Source organism: Haemaphysalis longicornis, unplaced genomic scaffold (assembly GCF_048455015.1).
Source record: "Haemaphysalis longicornis isolate Haplotype H1 unplaced genomic scaffold, Haemaphysalis longicornis Haplotype H1 scaffold_1, whole genome shotgun sequence".
Lineage (NCBI taxonomy): Eukaryota > Metazoa > Arthropoda > Arachnida > Ixodida > Ixodidae > Haemaphysalis > Haemaphysalis longicornis.
Window position 1 is genome coordinate 346,065,364 of NW_027526203.1, and position 8,944 is coordinate 346,074,307.

Genomic DNA, 8,944 nt, shown 5'->3' on the forward strand with positions numbered 1-8,944 from the left:
GGCTTTACGAGCTCAACGTGATGCCATTTGTGCTGTGTAATGCGCCTGTCACGTTTGAACGAATGATTGACACCGTGCTTGGTCTTAAGTGGAAAATATGTCTCTGCTGCCTGGACGACATTGTTGTTTTTTCAACTACATTTGACCAACACTTACACCGTCTGGACGAAGTACTCAGTTCTCTTTCAAATCCGGGACTGCAGATAAACACAAAGAAATGCACTTTCGCCAGAAAATCCATTATATTATTAGGACACGCCGTCAGCAAAAAAGGAATTCAACGTGAGCCAGAGAAGATTTCGGAAGTTTTAATTTTTACCCGTCCACAACAGCAGAAAGAACTGCGCCGCTTCATCAGACTCGGATCATACTTCCGCAGATTTATACAAAATTTCGCAACAGTTGCTTCCCCACTACATCGCCTTCTACGCCCTGGCACCTTCGTTTGGACAGAAGATTGGGAACGGGCCTTTCAGGCCCTCAAAGCCGCCCTCATATCAAGCCCCGTCCTTTTCCATTTTAACGACAGTGCTCCAACGATCCAGCACACGGATGCCAGTGGGCAAGGCATTGGTGCCGCCTTGCTGCAACTAGATGCTCAACACAAGGAGCGACTGGTTGCACATGCCAATCGTTCGCTTACGGCGCCAGAACAAAACTACAGCATAACGGAGAGGGAGTGCCTCGCCGTTGTTTGGGCCATCCGAAAGTTTCGCCCTTATACGGCAGGCATCTCACTGTCATTACCGACCACCATGCGTTGGGCTGGCTGTCGACACTCAGGAACCTTTCCGGACGCCTTGGCCGTTGGGTTATTCGTCTGCAGCAGTACTGTTTTACTGTTACAAGACCAGCAAGAAGCATTTGGATGCGGACGCCCTTTCACGATGCCCGTTGTCCAAATTGCCAGCCCCTGCCTCCGCACCGACGCACCCTGTGCTGCCCATCGCACCCATTCCTTACGCCATGGTTGAAGACACACTCAACTTACCGGCCTTCCAACGGGAAGATAATTATTGTCGCCGAATCATAGCCGGCAGCTGAAGAACTTCAAGCTTGTAAGTGGAGTTCTCTTGCGTTATAGTCATCATCCTGCAGGCAGTCGATGGGTCACTGTTTTGCCTCGGATGCTCAGGCCAGTCATTTTAGAGGCCTTCAACGATGACGCGTCCGCTGGACAAGCTGGTTTTGAGAAAACGTACGACCGAATCCGTAGTCATTTTTTTCTGGCCTGGGATGTCCACAAGTGTGGCAAAATACATTTCATCGTGTGCCAACTGCCAAGACAGGAAGCGCACTGCGTCTGTCCCAGCTGGTCCGCTACAACCAGTTCCCTGTCCACCTTCTCCTTTTGATAAAGCGGGCATTGATCTGTATGGGCCACTGCCACGCACACCCACCAGCTACCTCTGGATTGCGACAGCGGTCGACCATTTGACCAGGAACGCGGAAACATCACCTCTGCGATCTGGATGCGATCAAGAAATTGCAGATTTTGTGCTTCAGAACATCATCTTGCGCCACGGTGCACGTCACATCTTTTTGAGATACACGGCAAGGTGTTCCTATCCCAAATTCTGGCTGAAGTGCTTCGAGCAGCAAATACTGTGCATAAACCTACCACCATAGTTACCATCCTCAGACCAACGGCATCACCGAACGATTTCATCGTACTCTCTCCGACATGCTTTCCATGTATATTAATCCGAATCACACTAACTGGGATCAAATTCTTCCTTTTGTTACATTCGCCTGCAATACGGCTATCCAGCCCACCACAGGCTACTCACCTTTCTTCCTGGTTTTTCCTATGCGTCCAGCCCGTTGTCAAACTAAACACAGTACACAGCAAGGACGTCACAAAAGGGAGGAGTTTTGCACAGGTTTTCACTGTCTTGCATGCGTAATCCTGCGAACGGCAATTAAGCTTCGCAGTTCGATATCTCGGAGTGCGGATTCGCTAGAAGTATGCTAAATAAAACTGCATGGAAACATGATTGCATCCAACTCTTCAATATAAACATACCTGCTTACTGGAGCCACACAAAAGTTAATTATTAAATTTTAATTAATGAAGCCACGGACATCAACCATTGCATGCATCATTCTGTGTCCCCCTGGGCGCATAACCTCACTGTATAGGTGGTACTCGCGTAAACATAAACGCCTAATTTTTAGAAAACCTGTCGATCTAATGTTGATTCACCTGTATATATATATATATATATATATATATATATGTGTGTGTGTGTGTGTGTGTGTGTGTGTGTGTGTATTGTAAGGCAAGGGAAGACCCCACACAAGTCGGCAGCAGTACCAGCAGTCTTGGTTTTAATCCCCCGTCAGTGACTCGACAGAACAAGCCACTCGTGACGATGATTATCTACAGATCATGATTATAATGGGTATGCGCAGATAAGAGAATGGCCCTACCAACTGGTGGCGATTGGCCACAGCATGATCAAGGGCCCTACAGCGCAGCAAGTGCTCATTAATTTTCAATGCGCTCACACACGCCCACATATATATATATATATATATATATATATATATATATATATATATATATATATATATATATATATATATATATATATATATATATAGCGAATCAGAATAGGAAATGGACAGAAATAAGGGTTGGCAGTCAAGAAAACCTCGGAAAGCTAAGGGGAGGATGTGATAGGTCATTGAAACAAAGAATTTGGAAAGAAAGTGGAGCAAAATTCCCGCCAGGTGGGATCCTAACCCACGACCTCCAGAAGACCGGTCTGGTGCGATGAGCACTACGCTACCGGCGGGGCGATTTTACCCTCCACTTTCTGGGGTATTTATCTTCAGGTATATTTGTTTCCTGCGCTTGGGGGTGGTAGCCAGCGCCACTCGGACTGCTCGGGGTGAAGGGGACCTTCTTTTTAACCCACGGGCCGTGACTCGAGTGTCTACGACATGTCGAGAGTGGTCGACTAGCGCTGAACCCTCTTAAGCTCCCTATGGCACCAAGACTGCCAGAATAGAGGCCCTCGCTATGCATGTAGCGAATCAGAATAGGAAATGAGGGGCTAGTTGAAAATAAGACAGAAATGAGGGTTGACAGTCAAGAAAACCTCGGAAAGCAAATGAGAGGATGTGGTAGGTCATTGAAACAGATAAAGAATTCGGAAAGAAAGAAAGAAAGAAAGTGGAGAAAAAATGCCTGCCAGGCAGAGGTCGGCGGACTCACTGATGAGTCCACTCACTCAGACTCATTTGGACTCAAACTCACACATGAGTTTGAGTTTGAGTGAGCGCGAGGCTAGTGTAGCATGGTGAGTTTGAGCTTGAGTGAGTTTGGGCCCGACTGAGTTTGAGTACGCCTGAGACCGAGTGATTTGTGAGTCCATTTTGAGTTTTGAGTACATTTTGAGTTTGAGTACATTTTGAGTACTGAGTACATTTTGAGTTTGAGTACATTTTGAGTACTGAGTACATTTTAAGTTTGAGTACATTTTCAGTGCTGAGTGCATTTTGAGTTTGAGTACATTTTGAGTTTGAGTACATTTTGAATACTGAGTACATTTTGAGTACTGAATACATTTTTAGTTTGAGTACATTTTGAATACTGAGTACATTTTGAGTTTGAGTACATTTTGATTTTTGGGTACATCTGAGTTTTGGGTACATTTGAGTTTGAGTACATTTTGAGTACTGAGTACATTTTGAGTACTGAGTACATTTTTGAATTTGAGTACATTTTGAGTTTCGAGTACATTTTAGGTTTGAGTACATTCTGAGTACTGAGTACATTTTGAGTTCTGAGTACATATGAGTAGCCTAGGAGGCAGATATGGTTGGTGGTTATGTTTCATGTGCCGCTTTGGGCTCGCAATTCAGGTTAGCTGCGGGTACGGCAGCATTCGCGATGCGCATGATCGGTTGGTGGGGAGGTGGAGGTGTGGGTGGGGGGTGTCTGATTTATCGGCTGGGAGTGTGAATAATAATGGCCTCGTGAAGTCATAAAAAATGGTTATCGCACCTTTTCCTCTTGATGGATCCTCTGAGAAGGTGGGAGAGGGTGGTGGGAAAGCACACGGCGGTACTTTCTTGCTGGTTGTTCGCCTGCTTCTGTTAACAGTTTGATTTGCTAGGGTCAACCCGCCGGGGTGGCTCAGTGGCTAAGGCATTGCGCTGCTGAGCATGAGGTCGCGGGTTCGATTCCCGGCCATGGCGGCCGCTTGTCTGATGAGGCGAAAAGCAAAAACGCCCGTGTGTACGAGATTTCGGCGCACGTTAAAGATCCACAGGTGGTCAAAATTAATCCGGAACCCTCTACAGTTCGGCGCCAACTCAGATTCGCACTTTTTTGCTTAACAGATGGCATCACGTACCGCCCCCAAACAGCTGCGTCAGGTAGCAGAAATCTAGCAGTGTAAAAACAACTGCCGCACGAAAGAAAATATAGCTCCGATAACGGCATGCTTCAGCCGTGCTCGGACACGAGCGTTCTCTGATATGACCGAAGCGAAGATCGTAGCCAAGAATGTCTGATAACAGTACGGAATGAACACTCGCATGACCTGGCCCAGATGTTTTATTCTTGCCTATTCGCATGCTGTCTTTTAAATGCAGAGCATTTCAGTAACTCACGATGCCACCCGCGTTGACGTCCGTCGTAGTCCGCACCGTCGTTGTCCGCACCCCTCCCCCTACACTATATAAAAAAAAAAGTATCCGGCGCCTGGTTTCATCCCTCGACCCTGCGGGCGGAACGCAATGTACATGGTGCTCTACCCACTGCGCCACAAAGCCGACACAGAATGGGAGGCTACGAACGCGCCTTATATCCTTGACTCATTCAAACTAGGTCAAGAAGCTGCTGATACAACGCATTCACTACCACCAACTCCCCAAACACTAAACGTTAACGCAATACACCCACCCCCTATGCGACGCATTTACTCGAGTCCCCCTCGCGGGGAGATGGGCCCAATTTTTCTTTTTTTTCTGGCGAACATGAAGTTGGCGACTTGAAAAGAGGGCGAGGAGGGAGCTTTTCGTGGTCTGAATGAAAAGCTAGATTCATTTCCTGCGTCCCCCAGATAAGGTTCCTGTGTTTCAAAAGGCGAAAAAATGTATTTCCCTCTTTCCTGAGCCTTTGGTATCACTCTACGCCCAAAGGTAAAAACACAGAATGCGCGTATACACAATTCACTTTCGTGCCAGAATTTACAGCGGTGAGTACATGGCTGCGACAGAAGGACATTGCAGCGAGCTGCTGCAGCGGCAAAGAAGCACGCGTGAGCCTACTGGGCTACAGACATCCCTCAGCATTCGTTGTGAATCGTGCCGATTACGTGACGTTTACGTGATAGAAGCTTGGTTCGCTGCGCTTCTGTCGTTGCCGCACGTAAACATGTGACTTGTCAAAAAAGAATTCACTCCCACTTATGCGTGTTAATTTCCAGCAACAACGATGGCGAGTCGTTGTTGGCGCATCAAGAAAATCGCACCAATGACAGGCCAGAAACTGGAAAACACATCTGTTGCGGGCGAGAAAATCACGCTGTGGGGCGTTGTGCTGGCGACAACTACAGCTTTATCAGTGCTTCTACGCGAAGTAGGGTGCCTAAAGTTGTCACCCGCCCCGCTTTCAATATGCAAACATACTTGTACTCTGAACAAATTTCTTGCTAAATGTTTTCCACATTAGAGATAACATTTCTTAAATAGTTAGACAGCTTCGTTGGATTTTATTACCGCTGTATTGCTTTTGAAAAGTTGTACACTGCTACATGGGATTTGAAATAACAGTACCCCATTATACATTGTACCGACCAGATAACGTTTCGTCATACAAAATCACCAAACGAAATAACTATGACTTTCCAGATCCCACTGTTATGCATGCGGTTGGGCCCGATCTAAGCTAGTCATATAGCGGTTCGAGCGGAGGCCCTTGTGGTCATTGCTGCAACGACTTGTGCGTTCTTGTAAAATTTAATTTGGCTAACTGCCCGGTGTTTTTAGATGCAGAGCATCTCATTCACTCGCCTTGTCCCTCCGGCGTCGTCGGCGTTGTCCGCCCCTCCCCCATTCTCCTCGCCGCGCCAGCTGCGCTCTCCGCCGCTCACCCCCTCTCCTCTCCGATAGCGAACACTCCCTCGCGAGGGGCATGGTATTGGATTCGATTGGATTGGCTTGGATTGGCTTGGCTTGGCTTGGCTTGGCTTGGATTTGATTGGATTTGGATTGGATTGGATTAAAGTGGATTGTGTTGGATTGTGTTGCGTCATAGCCGCGGCACGTTGCGTCATAGCCGCGGCAGACGCGCTGGGGCCGGCGCATGTGCAGTACTCTCTCTTCCGCGGTTTCCTCTCCTTCGGACGCGCTGCGCATATAACCGGTGTGCCGTTCTCCGGCGAAGCAACATCCACGCTTGGCTCAAACACCTAGAGTCCACGCCACTTTACAAGCACGTCAACGTCGTCATCGACTGGGACCGGCTTACGCAGTCCCCTCAACGTTATGCGCGCTATAAAACGCGGTCCTTTCGCCGCTCTGCCTATGCGTCGCATCTGCACAGGGGTTCCCGCGAGGGGAGGTGGGAGTTTTTAGCATAAGTAGCAAAACGGGAAACGTGGTGTTGCGGATAGGATCCAGCCATGGCTCTGCTGAGAACGCTCTTTCAGGACCTCTTCTTGCCCTGTTTAACGATGTGGTGATTTCTCTCTTCGTTCGTTCGTTTTGTTCTTTTCTGCGAAATGTGTTTGGTGTACAAAAAGATTCTATATATACTGCTGACTTACCATGATTTATGACTTACCATGACTATCGCATGATGATAACGAGGAAGCATCTCTTATTTGTCCCAAGTGATTCCCCTCATCAAGACTTTCAATTTGATGCCCCATACCTCGCGGTGGCATCACCGATTTTTAACCCAATCGATGACTCACTATGGCTATGTCATGATTATGACCAGGTGAAATTTTTCTTTGTCTCACGGGATTTCCCTCATTGAGACCTTCAATTTGACACCCCACACGCCCTAGCGCACATCACTTGGAATGTTAACCACATCTATGACTCACCATGACTGTGTCACGATTATAACCAGGAAGCATTTTTTTTTGTCCCACGCGAATCCCCACACCGAGATCTTCAATTCGGTGCGCAGGGACACACTCGCGATATCCCAATGAATTTTAAATCATTGTATGATTCACCGTGACTATATCATTATTACTACCAGGATGTATTTCTTATTGTCCAACGTTATTTCCCTAATCGAAACATTTAATTTGAGACCCCATACGCCTACGGGTCATCATTATGAAGTCCAACCTTTATTATTACTCACGATAACTAAGTCATGATTATGACCACGAAGCATTTTTTGTTTGTCCCACGTGATTTCCCTCCTCGAGACCTTCAATTTGATTCCCCACATGCCCTAGCTGCACATCACTTTGAATTTTAACCCAATATGTGGCTATCCATGACTCCCGTGTTACACGCTTCGCCATTTTCGATATTTTTCTTATTATTTCTTTTTTTAGTTTTTTTTTTAAATTTTGTTTGATGAATTATCCACATTTATGTTTTTATAATGATTACAGGTTGAACTTCCGTGATAAGGGCATTTTTGTGGAATTTGCAGGGCGTTACACGATCCTGGCCGGGGAGAAGGAGGGAGGTACTCGGCAAAGAATGCTACGCATTAAAAAGCCAAGGCATATCCATGAACGCCTCGCGCTTCAGAGATACGCGGGGACAGTTCGCTTTGACACAAGGCGTTTGTTCAGGATGCAGAGCAAGAATGGACGGAACCGTATCCCTAAACAGCTTCGACGTGAATGAACTGAGCAGTGAGCGCACGCCCCCTCGCCAAATCTTGTTTGTTTCGTCCCAGGGCCCCAGCACACCATCGAGTCTGGACCGCCTGTCATGAACACGAACACAGAGCCTACATCAAGAGTTTGGTATCCAATATATGCGTACAAATGCTTGCAACCAGCACTAATCAACATGGCCAGCAGGTATAGCTGTATTAAATAGGCCACGAAAATTGTTTCCGACCTCACAGGAGTTACGGTGTCATGTCGTACCGAATGCAAGAGTTTGAGCTCACGAATTCGCACCCGCAATATTTTTACCATGCGTGAATTTTAAAACTCTGAATGCTAATGAAATCAGAGTCCATCTGAGCCCGAGTAAATTCCTAGCACGAGAGAGTTGTGAGTCCATTCGAGTTCTGAATTGACTTTGAGTTTTCAGACCATTTTGAGTTCTGAGTTCCTTTTTAGTTTTGAGTACATTTTGAGTTTTGAGTCCATTTTGAGTTTGAGTACATTTTGAGTACTGAGTACATTTTGAGTTTCAGTACATTTTGAGTTTGAGTACATTTCCAGTACTGAGTACATTTTGAGTACTGAGTACATTGTGAGTTTGAGTACATTTTGAGTTTGAGTACATTTTGAGTTCTGAGTACATTTTGAGTTTGAGTACATTCTGAGTTTTGAGTACAATTTGAGCTTGAGTACATTTTGAGTACTGAGTACATTTTGAGTTTGGGTACATTTTGAGAGCATTTTGAGTTTTGAGTACATTTTGAGCTTGAGTACATTTTGAGTACTGAGTACATTTTGAGTTTGCGTACATTCTAAGAGCATTTTGAGTTTTGAGTACATTTTGAGTAATAAGTAAATTTTGAGTTTGAGTACATTTTGAGTTTTGAGACCGAGTGAGTTCTTAGTTTTCCGCTCACTGTGAGTTTGAGTTTGAGTGAGCGCAGATGTACTGTTCAGCTTTGAGTCTGAGTTTGAGTGAGTGGTGATCCGAAAAAAAAATGTGAGTGAGTTTGAGTGAGCCGCGCCAACTTTGCTGAGGTATGCCGCCAGGTGGGATCCGAACCCACGACCTCCAGAATGCCGGTCTGGTGCGATGACCACTACGCTACCGGCGG

General features: G+C 46.3%; 1 non-coding gene across 1 annotated transcript; it reads right to left on the reverse strand.

Annotated features, from left to right (window-relative positions):
• Positions 1-8,871: 8,871 nt before the first annotated feature.
• Positions 8,872-8,944, reverse strand: Trnaa-ggc (transfer RNA alanine (anticodon GGC)). Its single transcript has one exon. It is a non-coding gene; the product is annotated as a tRNA-Ala (tRNA).